At 36.6% G+C, this 16,986-nt stretch overlaps 1 pseudogene; it reads right to left on the bottom strand.

The window, feature by feature from the left end:
• Positions 1-268: 268 nt before the first annotated feature.
• The window catches only part of LOC117202424 (NADH-ubiquinone oxidoreductase chain 5-like), a 28,441-nt pseudogene continuing 11,723 nt past the window's right edge, over positions 269-16,986 (bottom strand).

The raw sequence follows: 16,986 nt of genomic DNA, 5'->3' as shown, positions 1-16,986 counted from the left end.
TCCTGAAGTTTGGGTTTCTAATAACGCTGTTTTGGGGACATTTCTTTCAGGATTGGTAATAGCGTTTTTAATGGTGCTGTATGTTTAAAGGATGAAGAGGTGGAGGCTGTGTTTAATGGGCTGGGAAACTGGGTTATTTATGACACTGGTGATTCTGGTTTTTTTCCCAAGGAAGCTATGGGGCTTGCAGTATTATATTGTTATGGTACCTGGTTGGTAATTTTTACTGGCTGGTCGCTGTTTATTGGTGTTGTAGTTATTATGGAAACTACTTGTGGTAATTAAATAAAAGCATGCTAAGGATGAGGGTAATAAGGAACGATAGGAAATATAGTTTGATAAGGCCTTTTTGGCTTGAGACTAGCATGGAGAGCTTTAATTGAATAAGGGATGTGGTTTTTGGTAAAATCTTTTCTAGTCAGATTAAGTCTAAGAGGAGGATGCTGATTTTTGGCTTATTGATAGGTCTAGGTAGGGAGGTAAATGGTGCATGATAGTGGGGAAATATCCTAAAAGACTAGAGAATTTGAGGGTATTTGAAGGGTAAATAAATTTTAAGTTTTGTGTGTTAAGATTAATTTCAAGTGCTAATACAAAGCCCAGGATGGTCACTGTAAGGGCAGTTAATTTTAGGTATAGGGGCATGGTTTTTAGGGGGACCTTTGTTGGGGGGATGCTGCTGGAGATAATAAACCTGGCAAAGACACTTCCAATTAGTAGGCATTTGATGGAGCTAATTAGGAGTGGGTTGTTTTCATTGATTGAGGTTAAGGGAGAGAAGGGAGGTTGCCCTAGTAGTGCGGAGAAGATAATGCGAGCACTATAGACAGCTGTGAGGGAGGTGGCAACTAGCGTTATTCGTAGGGCTCAGGCGTTGGTACAAGACACGTTAGCAGTTTCGATGAAGAAACCGGTGAGGAAAGGCATTCCTGTCAGTGCTAAACTTCCAATAATAGGGGCTGATGTGGTGAAAGGTAGAGCTTTGAATAGGCCTCCTATTTTTTGAATATCTTGTTCGTCATTCAGGCTGTGAATAATAGATCTGGAGCATATGAATAGCAGGCCTTAAAAAAAGCATGTGTGCAGATGTGCAAGAACACTAGATAGGGTTGGTTGATGCCAATTGTTACCATTATTAGGCTTAATTGGCTTGAAGTGGAGAAAGTGACCATTTTTTTAATGTCGTTTTGGGTGAGGGCACATATTGCTGTGAATAGGGTGATAAGGGCTCCTAAGCATAATGTTATGGTTTGAATAAGTTTGTTGTTTTCTGTTAAAGGGTAAAATCTAATAAGAAGAAGATTCCTGCTACCACTATTGTGCTTGAGTGGAGTAAGGCTGATACAGGAGCAGGGCCTTCTATTGCTGAGGGGATTTAGGGGTGAAGTCCAAATTGGGCTGATTTTCCAGCTGCAGCTAGTACGAGTCCTGTGAGGGGGAGACTTGAGTGATTTAAGTCTAGTATAAAAATGTGTTGCAGGTCTCATGTGTTTAGGTTAAAGAGGAATTGTGCTCTTGATACAATAAATCCAATATCCCCAAGGTGGTTATATAGGATTGCCCGGAGAGCAACTGTGTTTGCGTCTGTTCGCCCGTCTCACCACCCAATGAGCAGGAAGGATATAATTCCAACTCCCTCTCACCCAATAAAAAGTTGGAAGAGGTTGTTGGCAGTAACAAGAATTAGCATGGTGATGAGGAAGAACAGTAGATATTTGAAGAACTGGTTAATGTAGGGATCTGAGTGTGTGTATCATATTGAGAACTCCATAATGGACCACGTGGCAAATAATGCTACTGATACGAATGTTATTAAGAAGTAATCTATTTTGCAGCTAAGTGTTAATTTAAGCGTTTGAACAGTGATCCAATGTCAGTTTGAAATAACTATATCTTGGCTTGTGTGGACAAATATTCTTGGAATTATGCTGGTAACAAAAGCACATGAGACAGTATATATATATTTTTCTTTTCGGTACGCGGGCCTCTCACTGTTGTGGCCTCTCCCGTTGCGGAGTATAGGCTCCGGACGCGCAGGCTCAGCGGCCATGTCTCACGGGCCCAGCCGCTCCGCGGCATGTGGGATCTTCCCGGACCGGGGCACGAACCCGTGTCCCCTGCATCGGCAGGCGGACTCTCAACCACTGCGCCACCAGGGAAGCCCGAGACAGTATTTTTTACATATGATGAATATTTGTTGCTTTTGTAAAGATCTGTATTAGTTACTATAATTGGGATTGTTAGTATAAGCTGTGTGACCAGAGTGAAAGAGGATAATAGGTTTATTACTTTTACTTGGAGTTGCACCAATATTTTGGTTCCTAAGACCAACGGATAACTACTATCCTTTAAAAGCTTGAAAAAGCCATACTGTTAGGCATGGGAGCATCAATTAGCAGTTCTTGCATACTTTCTCGGTAAATAAGAAGTTTCAGTCTTCTGTTACAAGATTCACAATCTAGTGGTTTTTTTTTAAACTATATTTACAATACAGGGGGCCTAGGATAATTTTGGGGTTTAGTGACAACAGTAGGAGGGATAAAACATGAAGGGCTATAAGGGCATTTTCTCGTGTGAAAGAGGGTGTAATGTTATTAATGTGGTGTGTGTATTTACTACATTGTGTTGTAATTAATATATAGAGATAGTATAAGGCTGTAATTACAATGTTGGATCCTATTAAGATAAAGGTGAAATTTGATCACAAGAAGGACGATATAACCACAAACAACTCTCCAACCAGACTAATAGCTGGGGATAAGGCTAAGTTTGTTAGACTTGCTAGCAGTCATCAAGTGGCTATTAGCGGGAGGAAGGTTTGTAGGCCTTGGACTAAGATTATTGCTCAGCTATGGACTCCTGCGTGATTTGAGTTTGCTAGGCAGAGTAGTATAGATGATGTGAGGCCATGGGTGATTATTAAAGCAGTGGCTCCTATATAACTTCAAGGAGTCTGGATAAGAATAGCTGCAATGAAAAGCGCTATATGGCTGATGGAAGAATATGTGATAAGTGATTTTAGGTCTGTTTCGTGCAGATTGAACTGGTTATGATTATTCCTCATAGGGGAAGCATAAGAAAGGGATATGCTATGCATTCTGTCAGCGGGTTGATTATTGTTGTAATTTGCAGTGTGCAGTAGCCCCCAAGAAGCTTTAGTAATAGGCTGCAAGGACTGTAGAGCCTGTGATGGGGGCTTCTACATGTGGTTTGTGTAGTCCATAGAGGTGGAGACCATAGAGGGGTATTTTTAACATAAAAGCTATTATGCAGGCTAGTCATATGAAAGCATTAGATCAGGAATTGGGTAGTGCTTGGGTTCAATATTGGAGTACTAAGAAATTTAGAGAGCCTGTAGTGTTTTGGATATATACTAATGCTACTAGAAGTGGGAGTGGCCCGACTAGTGTGTAGAATAAAAAGTAGAGTCCTGCATTAAGGTGTTCTGTCTGGTTACCTCATCGAGTGATGATAATGAGTATAGGAACTAGTGTAGCCTCGAATATAATGTAAAATAAAATTAGTTCTGTGGCTGTAAATGTTATGATTAAAAATGTTTGTAATATGATTAGTATAGTGATATATAGTTTCTTTTGGTTTGGTGACTCTGAGCAGGTGAGATTGGCTGGCTATTAATATTAGTGGTAGGAGTCATATCGTTAAGATCAATAGTGGTGTAGATAAGGAGTTGGAAAAGAACATTAATGAGAAATTAAGGCTATTATCATTAAACTGCTTAAGGAGAAGCAGGCTTGTGAGGCTAATTAGTAGGCTATGTGCTGTAGAGTTAATTCAAATTATATTATTAAAATTATATTATTTTTTGATAATATAGGGGTATTAATATAATTAATATAATTAATTAAATTAATAAATTTTAGCATTGGGGAGGTTAAGGTTTTGGACGTAGTCGGCGCCATATGTGTTCGATACTATCACTAGTAAGGATAATCTGAGTGTGGCCTCGCGGGCTGCAAACACTAACAGGATGGTTGGTATTATGCTGGCTAAAGTGAAGTGTGAATTTAGGATCATTAGGGTTGCCATGCGGAATAGCGATAATGTTATGCCTTCTAGACATAATAGTGAGGATGTTAAGTGGGATCGATATATTAGCAGTCCTACAAGAGATACTGTGAAAGCTATAATAATATTTATATATACTAAAGGCACTTGGTAATTATGAATTTAGTCATAATCTAATGAGTCGAAATCATTTGTTTTAAACTAAATACCATATTCAGTTCATTCTAGGGCCTTCTGAGTTCATTCATAGGCCAGGCTAATTGCCAATAATGAGATTAGGAGCAGGGCTATGTTGAGTTCTGTTTTTAGATTATTTGTTTGAGGTGCTCAGGGGAGGGGCAGTAGAAGGGGATCGCTAGGTCGAAGAGAAGAAATGTGATTGCTACTAGGAAGAATTTTATAGAAAAAGGCAAGCGGGCTGATCCTATGGGGTCAAATCCACATTAATTAGGCCTTGTTTTTTCTGTATAAATATTCAGCTTGGGGAATCAGAAAGCTATGAGTACGAGCAATGAAGCCAGTGCTGTGTTTGTCAATAGGGCCAGTGTTAAGTTTATTATTCTTTTTTCGGGTTATACCGAAGCTGATTGGATGTCAATTGTACTAATTAATACTGAAAGAATTATGAGCCTCATCAATAGATAGATACGTAAAGGAATAGTCATGCAACATCTATAAAATGCCAGTATCAAGCAGCGGCTTCAAAGCCGAAGTGATGGTTGGACGTGAAGTGATATGTTGATAGGTGTAGAAAACAGATAATGAGGAAGGTGGACCCAATAATTACGTGCAGTCCGTGGGATCCTGTGGCTATGAAGAAAGTTGATCCGTATACTCTGTCTGAAATTGTAAAGGGTGCTTCATAGTACTCTGAGGCTTGTAGGAGTGTAAAATATATGCCTGGGGCGATTGTAATAAAGAGGGCTTGGAGTACATGCTTGTGATTTCCTCCATAAGGCTGTGGTACGCTCAAGTAGTAGATACACCAGAGGCTAGTAGCACAGAAGTGTTAAGGGGCAGTACTTCTGGTGGATTTAGAGGGCGAATGCCTGTTGGCGGCCAGCACCCGCCTAATTCAGGTGTAGGGGTGAGACTTAAGTGGTAGAAGGCTTGAAAGAAGCTGGTAAAAAAGAGGACTCTGAGATAATAGGATTATCCCATCTCTAAGTCCTTTTTTTCCCTGACGGTGGGAGAAGTAGATTGAAGCCAGTTGACCGGGGTATTTAGCTGTTAACTAAAAATTCCTGGGAGATGTATCCCTCCAGTCTAGGGAGGATTTAGCTTAATTAAAGTGTTTGGTTTGCATTCAGTTGATGTAGGATATAGTCTTGCAAGCCTAATTAGGCAGGAATTAAGTAAATTATACTTGCTTAGGGCTTTGAAGACCCTTGGTTTGGTTTAACCTAAATTCCTATTCCAATACTGATAGTACTGGTGTGAGGGGTAGGAGTATAGTGCATATTACGATCATGGTTGGTAGGAGGCTTATTTGCTTTGCAGAGTCAAATTGCCGTTTTATTTTTGTGTTGTTTGTGGAGGGGAACATTATCAGTGCTGTGGAGTGAGTCGCATGTAGAAATACAAGTTAAGTAGTGCTGTGATGGCTATTAGTGTGGGCAAAATAATGTTATTTTTTTTGTCATTTCTTGGATGATTATTGATTTGGATATGAACCCTGATAGTGGTGGGAGTCCTCCTATTGATAGCAGGGTAGCTAGGGTAAGGGTTGTGATAATAGGTATTTTGTTTCCTGTGTGTAATGGTGATAATGTAGTGGTAGCTGAGCTGTGAATGAATAATATAAATAAATAGTGAAAGTTATTATAATGTAGATTACTAGGTTTAGACTTGTTATAGTTGGGTTATAATAAATACAATATATTTATAATAAATAATATAATAAATATCTTTTAAAAATTACATTTTATAAATAGTTCTGCCTTGTAGAAGCACATTTAAATTTTATATAACTTGCATATTAATCCTATATCCAGCATGACTTTGCTGAACTTCCTTATCAGTTTTAATAGTTTGACGATAAAATTCACCAACATTTTTAATGTAGACAATAAAATTATGTGCAAGTACTCCACTGAAAGAAGTGATAATACTATTCATTTTGGACTTGGAAGGGAATTCTCTCAAGATTATGTTTATCATTAAGGTTATCATTAATTTTTTGTTAGCTACCTTATATCAGAAGTTCTATTTCCCTATAACCAGTGATTCTCTGATGCATAAGAGAGCATCAGAATCAGAGCACTGGGCTCTATAGCCCTGGAGTTTCTGATTCAGTGGTTCTGTGGAGGAGCCTGAATATTTGCTTTTTTAACAAGTTTCTAGGTGATGGTGATGCTGCTAGTCAGGGGACCACACTCTGAGGACCACTGCCAGTGCTCTATGCTAAACTTTGGTCTCTATCATTTGAGTTGTATACTTCTGGTGAGATGGTTCTTATTTGTTCCCAAACCTGCTTATTCCAGTTTTATTGTGGTCCTCGGTATTTTATTGTGGTCCTTTGCTGATGGCTAATGCCTGCAAACAGTTTTGTAAATATTTCCCCAGCTTTTATAGTTGTTGAGTTGATTCTTTTTATATCTTGCCATTCTTTGTTCGTAGTATATTTCTCCCAGTATTTTACTATGAAAAATTTCAAACAGATAAGAAGTCACTTTACACTGAACACCTGTATAACCACCAGCTATATTCTACTATGAACATTTTACGACACTTGATGTACACATATTTGTCCATCTGGCCACCTCTATATCCATTTATCACTACATCTTATTTTCATATGCTTTTGTGTCCTTTTGTCGACATCTTCAATTCTAGTTTTTTTCTCTTTAATCATCTTAACAATTTACTTCAGAATCTCTGTGAGATCGTTCTATCTTCCGCTATTATTGGGATTTGAAATCTCCTGTTGTATATGCTGTCCGATTCCTGGTAGATTGTTTCCTGTTATTTTATAATTGCACTGTAAACTCATTTTCATTCTCATAGGAATCCTGTGCAGCCTAGGTTGAAACCATGTCCTATCAGGGAATTTTTATGTTTTTTTGATCCCATGACTCTTAGCAGAAGTATTCCTGGTGTAAGAGCGATTTCTATGGCGATTTCTCGTCCAAACCAGACAATGTTTGGTACAGCCCCAATGGAGGGAAATTTTTTTTTAGCCCCTCAAAATCTTAACTAAAGTAAACTTCCTTACATTCTCCCTGTGCCTGGAGGCTCTCCTTTTCCTTTTTCTTTTTAACCTTTTCATTGAGTGCAGACCCTTCAGGTTCCAACTTATGTTGGTGATCTCAGTTCCAACTCCTTGCGTTTCTGAATTCCGGTGTCTCTGCTACTGTTTCAATCTGTGTTAAAATCCAAGATTAGCACATCCCCAAGAGCAGCTACGCCTCAGCTCATGTACTTGGTATTTGTTTCTCTTTTTTTGGTTTCCCTGTCGTTTCTGGTTTTCCAGTGCATTTAAAGAATGTCTGTTACAAAATACTCCTTCATGTTCTCTGCTTCTTGAATTTTTGGCAAACAGAAGTCTACTTTTACTTCATTCACTTGGATTTTATTTCTGTGTGTATTCTGAGGAGGTTCCTATTTCTGTTTCTTACTGTTTATTTACCTATACTGACCAGTCTTAATTGTGTGTTCTTTTGTATTCTTCTAGCGGAAATCACTTTTATTTAAAATTCACCAGTGGAAATTTCCTCTCCATTTTAAACCTTACACGTTATTATAACCTAAGAGAAATTATGAATCACGTTGAGTATATATGTTCAGGAAAACCCCTAAGCTCACTTGCTGGTTGAATGGATTCTCTCTCTTCTCTCTGTAAAGCACAGTGACTGAGGCTCATGGCGCAGCAAACACTCATGACCAGAAGACTATTTTATTCTCCAAGCCAGTGGTACTACTGTTCCCATCAGTTGTGTCACAGACTTATCAAGAATCAGTTCTGTTGCTGCCTTATGTTACTTAGTATTTTAATGTTATTTTAAATGGTTTTATTTAAAAAATTTTAATGCATTCAAATATATAACTGAGTAAAACATGAGTGGAAAACAGTTATTTCTATCAAAACTAAGTTCAGTTCTCTGATTAAATAAAATTTTCTTTGTAAATGAGGTATAGATAAGAAATTTATAAATGATTGGGAAAATATTCTCAAAATCTTAAGACTTATGCACCAACATTAATTTGCAAATGTGTCAAATTTTCACTTTAAAGAAGTCAGAGTTAGAAATTAGAGATGTTGTATTAGCAATGATGTCTTTATACAGCATGGACAACTATGGAACACGCCGATAAAAAGATATTTACATGTATTAAGTTAAAATATGATCTTTAAACAATATATCATTTAAAAAATATCCCTCACATTAAATGACTTTTTAACTAACCAATTACTGGTCCGTATTGCATAAGGTAAGAGGACTTCTACTTTATTTGATTTTGTTATTACTTCTATCCAATTTTCTTACTGTCTGAAGTGTTACTAAAATATTTATATTTACATATGTTTATTTGAAACTGGGTCCAAGAGAATAGACAGGAAGCAATAAATCAGATTGTTCAAAATAAAATGAAATACTTAAATAAAAATTTAGCAAGTTAAGATTAAAAAAATAAAGAACGCCAGGAAGTATAGTGCATGAGAGGTCTCTGACTTCTAGCCTGCCCCCATCCTTGGGATAAAGTCCTTGCTTAACATGGTCCAAAAGGATACGTGCACCCTAATGTTCATTGCAGCACTGTTTACAGTAGCCAAGACATGGAAGCAACCTAAATGTCCATCGACAGAGGAGTGGATAAAGAAGATGTGGTACATATATACAATAGAATATTACTCAGCTGTTAAAAAGAATGAAATAATGCCATTTACAGCAACATGGATGGACCTAGAGATTGTCACACTGAGTTAAGTAAGTCAGACAGAGAAGGAGAAATACCGTATGATATCGCTTATATACGGAATCTAAAAAAAAATGATACAAATGAACTTATTTATGAAACAGAAACAGACTCACAGACTTAGAGAACAAACTTATGATTACCAGGGAGGAAGGGTTGTGGGGAGGGATAGTTAGGGAGTTTGGGATTGACATGTACACACTGCTTTATTGAAAAAGGAAAACCAACAAGGACCTACTGTATAGCACAGGGAACTCTGCTCAGTATTCTGTAACAACCTAAATGGGAAAAGAATTTGAGAAGAATAGATACATGTATATGTATAACTGAATCACTTTGCTGTACACCTGAAAGTATCACAACATTGTTAATCAACTATACTCTAATATAAAATAAAAAGTTTAAAATAATAAAAAGAAATAAAAGCACTGCCAAAAAAAATAGTCCTTGCTTATGGTAACTATGGTTTGTGCCATGTGACCTCACAACACTTGGGAAAGCTGAGGATGGGGGACATCACGCAAAGATATAGGTAATAGACCTATATATAAAGGTGCTCAGAGCCCCAGTAAGTCTTTGCTGGTAACTAGCACATTCAAACTCATCCTCTAAGCAGAGGTAAGTCAAAAGTAGAATAGCTCAGAAAAATTAAAGAAGGTAATATATTACTTTGGGTAATAATATTACTCAAGAAGGCAATAATAATCAGCTCAAATCAGTAAAAGATATGAGACAGAGAAAAGGAGTGTAGAGACAGGTTAATTTTCATGGAAGATAAAGAAACAATCAGAGAAAGAATCAGGGCTGTAAGGGTGGAGTCCTGGGCACAGGAGATGTGCATTCACACTGGCTTCCCAGAGATGCTCTCTCACTTCTCCAGCTTTTGTGGATCCCGAACTGTGAAGATGCAGTTGTAATCATTGTAATGATGTCCCAGTTCTCCTTAAAGCCTTAGCAGACCAGGTTCCGTCCTTTCTTACTTCTCCTTTTATCTGAACTATAAACCCCACCCAGAACCTGAGTATATGTGCCCCTTGCTTGTTGAGTGAGTCTAAATAATGTAAGTGGAAACGGAACTAACTTACAATTCTATTATCTTTAACAGTTAATATTCTTGAAGTCTGGGACCATACGTCTACCAGATTTTGGCATGCTAATAAGGAAACAGAATAAAAACAGCTTTAGTGAGTTTATCTGCACAAATTTACTCATTTAGAACCCTATCTTAGCCAAGAGGCTTTCCAATATGTTGGTATAACTTATCTCATATCTTTGCACGGAGTACTGTGTGATTTAAAGGCCATAAAACATTGGATTGGGAGTCAGGAAACCTTGATCATAATCAGAATTCAACCGTTGCAAGGAGTTGGTGACTTTGGAAGAATCATCCAAAATCTTTCGGCCTCAGTTTCTTTATCTGTGGGGCTCATGTGTTTTGACTTAAGGTAATTGTAAAATTCAAATTGGAGAATAAATGTGAAAGTACTTTGTAAATTGGATATGCCATACAAATATAGATGATAAAGCTTTATAATCTCAGGGTTGAAAGGGACTTTGCAGCACCTCGGATCCAGACTTTACCTGATTTAGAATAATTTTTAATGCTTTTAATCTTTTGTATTTCCTTATCCCCCTGACTTCCATACTTGTTACATTTACATAGGAGTAATATTTTAACACATCTTGTTCAAATGAATTTCCTGATATTCCTAAAACAACACTGGAAACAAAGACTACATTTTTTTTTCTCAAGTTAACCAATAAGTGCAGAGGGAAGAAGGAAAAGATTCGCTCTCATACTCTGTGAATCCTAGGTTATTGACAGATAGCTTAGAAATCATTTGAGGGTGTGACCAGACCTGTTTACATCGGATGGGACATGGGCTGTGCAGAAGCCTAAGGGGGTGGAGTCACACCGGCATTTCTCCTCCACTCAGGGCCCCTCCTTCAGCTCCTAGGCTGCCTCCCATCTGTGCTCTGTGGAAGCAACACATGTATAATTGCAACATTTCCTCCCCAATTCTTGTCTTTAAAACATATGTGTCCTTTGGGCTCTGCCAAAAATAACCAGAGTCAACGAAGAAAAGGCCTGTTAAGAGGAGGATATATTTCTCACCTTGAATAACACTTGCATTTTAAAAGCTGTCCAAATAGCAGTCACTAATATTGCTAGTCCAGTCAGTTGTGTGTGAAATCCTTCCTCAGGACCCCTCCTGTGAGGTTGACGGGTATGCCAAGAAGCAGGAGAGCTCTCTACACAAGGGGTGTGTGTGTGTGTGTGTGTGTGTGTGTGTGTGTGTGTGTGTGTGTGTGTGTGTGTGTGTGTGTGTGTGTGTGTGTGTGTGTGTGTGTGTGTTTTGGGGTGAAAAACAGCTAGAAATTGCCTATCTCATTTTCACTGTAATTCATGAATGGAATTGCTTTCCAGAGTGATTAAATCTGCCCTGTTTGGGGAAGATAGTTGGTCAATAGGTGTCAGAGAATGATTTTTGTAATCATTGACAAGCCTTTTATTGATGTAGCCAGCAGTGACCAGGTTGGAGAAAGGTTGTTTATTCACGATCCAAATGCATGCTGAAATCTCATTAGGCCCAGATGTTCATATTCCTAGATATAATCTTGACACCAGAGCCCAAACCAACATTATTGTGGGAGACACAATTCCTCAAATTCAGCCCTTAACTATTTCTACTCCATTGGGAGAATTTACTTCTCCCTCCTTCCCTACCTCTAACACTCTCCAGATTACAAAGGGAACAGTTATAAAACAGTCAAACAGAGTGGAGATATATTTGGAGCAGTGGAATTTTAGACATTCCTTAGCAAACCCCAAGAGGCCTAAGATTTCCAGTCCTATGAAGCCCTCTCCACAGCTGAGCTATAGTGGTAATGACAAGGAAATAAGTTTAGAAGAACTTAGCTGGAAATGGTACACAGAACAATACAGGAAATAATAAGAATGGCTAATGGGATGAAGATTAAATCAGATAACGAGAGCTATAGGGTTAAAGTTTTGGTTCCAAAGAAGTCCCAGTGTTGATTTACTAATTGATTATTAATAATCAGCAGAGTTTGATTTGGAGCTCTTAAACAAATTGTTACATAAAAATCTTTCCAGCCTGAATGATTTTAGTCAAAGCAGGGGCCATTCAAATAGAGCTATACCTCTGGTTTGCTTCAAGAATATAAAAATCCACTTTAAACAAGATTGTGGTACATTGTCTTATACTGAAAACCAAATACCAGTAGGCGGACTTACACTAGTGATTAAAAGTTAGGTTAGATTTAAAGATGTCATAGGTCCTAAGGGTGATTCATTATATACTGACATGCCAAGAGAGTTCAGAAGGACATCTATTCCTAAAATATGTTCAACCAGCACCATAATGTAAAAATAATGTTTTGTGTTCCTTTTATACTTCGGGGTTATTTCTATGATTTTACCTCCTTAGTGAAAGAGTGTTGATTGAACCATTTGAATAGATCATGAAATAGTGAGTAATTACAATCTTAGAGGCAAATTAATGACATTTATACAATAGAATTATAATTATACATTGAAAACTAAGAATGTATTTTTTTAGTAGGCTGCTTTTGCCCTAATAAAAATCAAACCTTCTTTCAGAATGTAGTGCTTTTAATTCAGATTACCTAATATACTGAATGTCAAATTTGAGTAGCTTTTTAGTCACTAAGATATTAATATTTGAGAGTATATTTGAGCAGTATTAAGAACCAAATCATTTCACTGAAAAATTATACTTAGAATAATGTTCACAAGTAGGCAGACTGTCTGATAGCCTCAAATGTTAGCTGTTCATTGCTGCTCTCCATTTGAACTACAAAATGCTAAAGAGTTCTCAAGTACGCTCACTTTAAATTATGTTCCCAATCAAAATCACAAGAAGATTGGGACTTGAGAGCCTTTTGATTTTTTTTTTTTGGCCTCATAAAAGCAATATATGTTTATTGTTGGATTTTATATATTATAGCTAAGCAAGGAAATCGGAAAAAAATAACCGCTCAAAATATGATCACACAGAGATGGGAATGGTCAATATTTTTGTCTGCTTTCTTTTTTCAGAGAAGTGTTATGTGTGTGTTTGTGTGTTTACATTCTGTTGTATAATGTTTTTCCTCACCAAACAATTTATTAGGAATATTTTTCAGCTATTAAATAAGTATTGATTTCAAAATAGTATGCTTTGAAGACCAATGATTATGGGAGGAATACTTTCAGAGCAAGCCTGTTTGGATTCGGAAGGAACAATGAATATTAAAAGGCAAGTATTGAAACCTTCCCATGAAGTTTCCTTCAGAGTTATTTTGGCTACATAATCATTTAAGTGACTTCACCCAATGTTGGTGAATTAGTTGTAGGAGACATACACCAATAGGTTAGAAGCAGCCTGATTTACTAGAAATTGTATTAACCTGGGAATCAAGAGGCCTGGGATCTAATCAGGGCTCTGCCAGAGGACCTAGCAAGTAACACCAGGCAAAGGAATTAACCTCGATATCTGTGTTTATACTGTGAGCCTAACACTGCCAGACTATGATTCTCTATACCATGAATAAAATAAGTGTTGCTTGACGTGGATGATTCTGCATAATTTAGTTAAGAAATTCAGTCAGATTACTGTCATTCCTGTGAGGAAAGCTGTGACAGAATAGGGATTTAAAGATTTTACACCTATTTTAAAAAGCTATTCAATCGATTCCTTGCATCTTAGAAAAAGATTTTTACAACATACCAGTCAGTTAATACGTATATTTTTTTCTGTAATTCAAAATTATGCAGAATTGGACCAAATGCCAAAGTCTAAGTCTTTAGGAAAAAAAGTAATTGAAGATAAATTATTTTAAGGAAAGACTCTGTAGTAAAAATACCAGTAATGTAATTTAACCCTATTTCTTTATGTGCAGCTGATTTCTTTCTTTGAATGGCTGTTCAGAAACTAGAATCTTATCTGTCTCAAAGACAAACTTAGTTCACAGAAGGCTTCATTGCTATACTAAAAATTTCTCACAGATGTAAAATTTACAGATGGCTTTGTTAGGTGGGGTAACTGAGAAGCTATAAAGGGAGGGAGAGCTTGCTTTGGGATAGTCCCATCTACTGAAGTTTTGAAAATAGAAGGTTGTGAGAAGAACCTTTAAGATACATAATCTGTGCATCTTCTTCAGCAGCAGCATGCAGAGCCCTCTAAGTATAAAGGAGAAACTCTCATCATTTTCAGAGAAGAAGATTTATTCAATAACTTCATTGCTTATAAGAAACTATTCCAAACAAAATTAAGTCCCTCCTAATTTAGTTTACACCCATTTTATCTTGTTCTATGCATATCTGGGTTTGCAAACAGCTGGCTGCCACTCACTGAATACAGTCCCTTTGTATATTTGAAGACTGGCACATGGACAGCTACATGTAAAAGAATTAAATTAGGACATTTTCTAATACCATATACAAAAATAAACTGAAAGTGGATTAAAGACCTAAATGTAAGACTGAAAACCATACAACTCCTTGAAGGAAACATGGGCAGAACACTCTTTGACATAAATTGTAGCAATATTTTTTTGGATCTGTTTCCTAAGGCAAAAGAAACAAAAGGAAAAATAAACAAATGGGGCCTAACTAAACTTAAAAACTTTTGCACAGTAAAAAAACCCATGGACAAAAAAAAAGACAAACTGCTGAATGGAGAAAATATTTGCAAATGATATGACTCATAAGAGGTTAATATCCAAAACATATAAATAGCTCATACAACTTAATATAAAAAAATCCAATTAAAAAATGGACAGAAGACCTGAATAGACATTTTCCAAAGAAGATATACAAATGGGCAACAGGCACATGAAAAGATGCTTAACATCACTAGTCATTAGAGAAATACAAATCAAAACCACAATAAGATATCACCTCACACCTGTTAAAATGACTATCATCAAAAAGTCTACAAATAGCAAATGTTGGCAAGGATGTGGAGAAGAGGAACCTTAGTACACTGTTTGTGGGAATATAAATTGGTGCAGCCACTGTGGAAAACAGTATGGAGGTTCCTCAAAAAACTAAAAATAGAACTACCATATGATCCAGCAATTCTACTCCTGGGTATATATCAAAAATCAAAACAAAAACACTAATTTGAAAAGATACATGCACCTCAATGTTTATAGGAGCATTATTTACAATACCCAAGATATGAAAGCAACCCAAGTATCCACCAACAGATAAATGGATAAAGATGATGTGAAATACATACACACACACACACACACACACACACACATACACACGCACACGCACACATGATGTAATGTTACTCAGCCATAAAAAAGAATGAAATTCTGCTATTTGCAAGAACGTGGATGGACATAGAGGGTATTATGCTTAGTGAAATAGGCCAGACAGAAAAAGACAAATAATCTGTTATCATTTATATGTGGAATCTAAAAAAAAAATAAATGAATACCACTAAACAGATACAGAGAACAAACTAGTGATTACAGTGGGGAGAAGAAAGGGGGAGGCAGCAAGATAGGCATAAGGTATTAAGAGATATAAACTACTATGTATCAGATAAGTAAGCAACAAGGTATATTGTATAGCACAAGGAAATATAGTCATTATTTTGTAATAACTTTAAATAGAGTTTAATTTATAAAAATATTGAATTACTATGTTGTACACCTGAAACTAATATTGTATTATAAATCAACTGTACTTAAAGTAAAATAATTTTTAAAAGACTGGCATGAAATGACTGTGGAGTCATTTTCACAATGTTGATTCTTCCAACTCAAGAACATGGTATATCTCTGCATCTATTTGTACATCTTTAATTTCTTTCATCAGTGCCTTACAGTTTTCTACATACAGGTCTTTAGTCTCCTTAGGTATGTTTATTCCTAGATATTTTATTCTTTTGGTTGCAATGGTAAATGCAAGTGTTTTCTTAATTTTACTTTCAGACTTTTCATCATTAGTGTACAGGAATGCCAGAGATTTCTGTGCATTAATTTTGTATCCTGCTACTTTACCAAATTCATTGATTAGCTCTAGTAGTTTTCTGGTGGCATCTTTAGGATTCTCTATGTTTAGTATCATGTCATCTGCGAACAGTGACAGTTTTACTTGTTCTTTTCCAATTTGGATTCCTTTTATTTCTTTTTATTCTCTGATTGCTGTGACTAAAACTTCCAAAACTATGTTGAATAATAGTGGTGAGAGTGGGCAACCTTGTCTTGTTCCTGATCTTAGTGGAAATGGTTTGTTTTTCACCATTGAGGACGATGTTGGCTGTGGGTTTGTCATATATGGCCTTTATTATTTTGTGGAAAGTTCCCTCTATGCCTACTTTCTGGAGGGTTTTTATCATAAATGGGTGTTGAATTTTGTCAAAAGCTTTCTCTGCATCTATTGAGATGATCATATGGTTTTTCTCCTTCAATTTGTTAATATGGTGTATCATGTTGATTGATTTGCATATACTGAAGAATCCTCGCATTCCTGGGATAAACCCCACTTGATCATGGTGTATGATCCTTTGAATGTGCTGTTGGATTCTGTTTGCTAGTATTTTGTTGAGGATTTTTGCATCTATGTTCATCAGTGACATTGGCTTGTAGTTTTCTTTTTTTGTGACATCTTTGTCTGGTTTTGGTATCAGGATGATGGTGGCCTCATAGAATGAGTTTGGGAATGTTCCTCCCCCTGCTATACTTTGGAAGAGTTTGAGAAGGATGGGAATTAGCTCTTCTCTAAATGTTTGGTAGAATTCGCCTGTGAAGCTATCTGGCCCTGGGCTTTTATTTGTTGGAAGGTTTTTAATCACAGTTTCAATTTCAGTGCTTGTGATTGGTCTGTTTATATTTTCTATTTCTTCCTGGTTCAGGCTAGGAAGGAATAAATTTTTAAAAAGAAATCAAAGATCATTACATTTGAAAACCACAAACACATTGCTAAGATATATTTTAAAATACTGATATAAATGGAGAAATATACCGTGTTCATTAGATGGAAGACTCAATATTTTA

Source organism: Orcinus orca, chromosome 5 (genome assembly GCF_937001465.1).
Source record: "Orcinus orca chromosome 5, mOrcOrc1.1, whole genome shotgun sequence".
NCBI lineage: Eukaryota > Metazoa > Chordata > Mammalia > Artiodactyla > Delphinidae > Orcinus > Orcinus orca.
The sequence above is the reverse complement of the archived record's forward strand: the minus strand, read 5'-3'. Positions and strand labels throughout refer to the sequence as shown.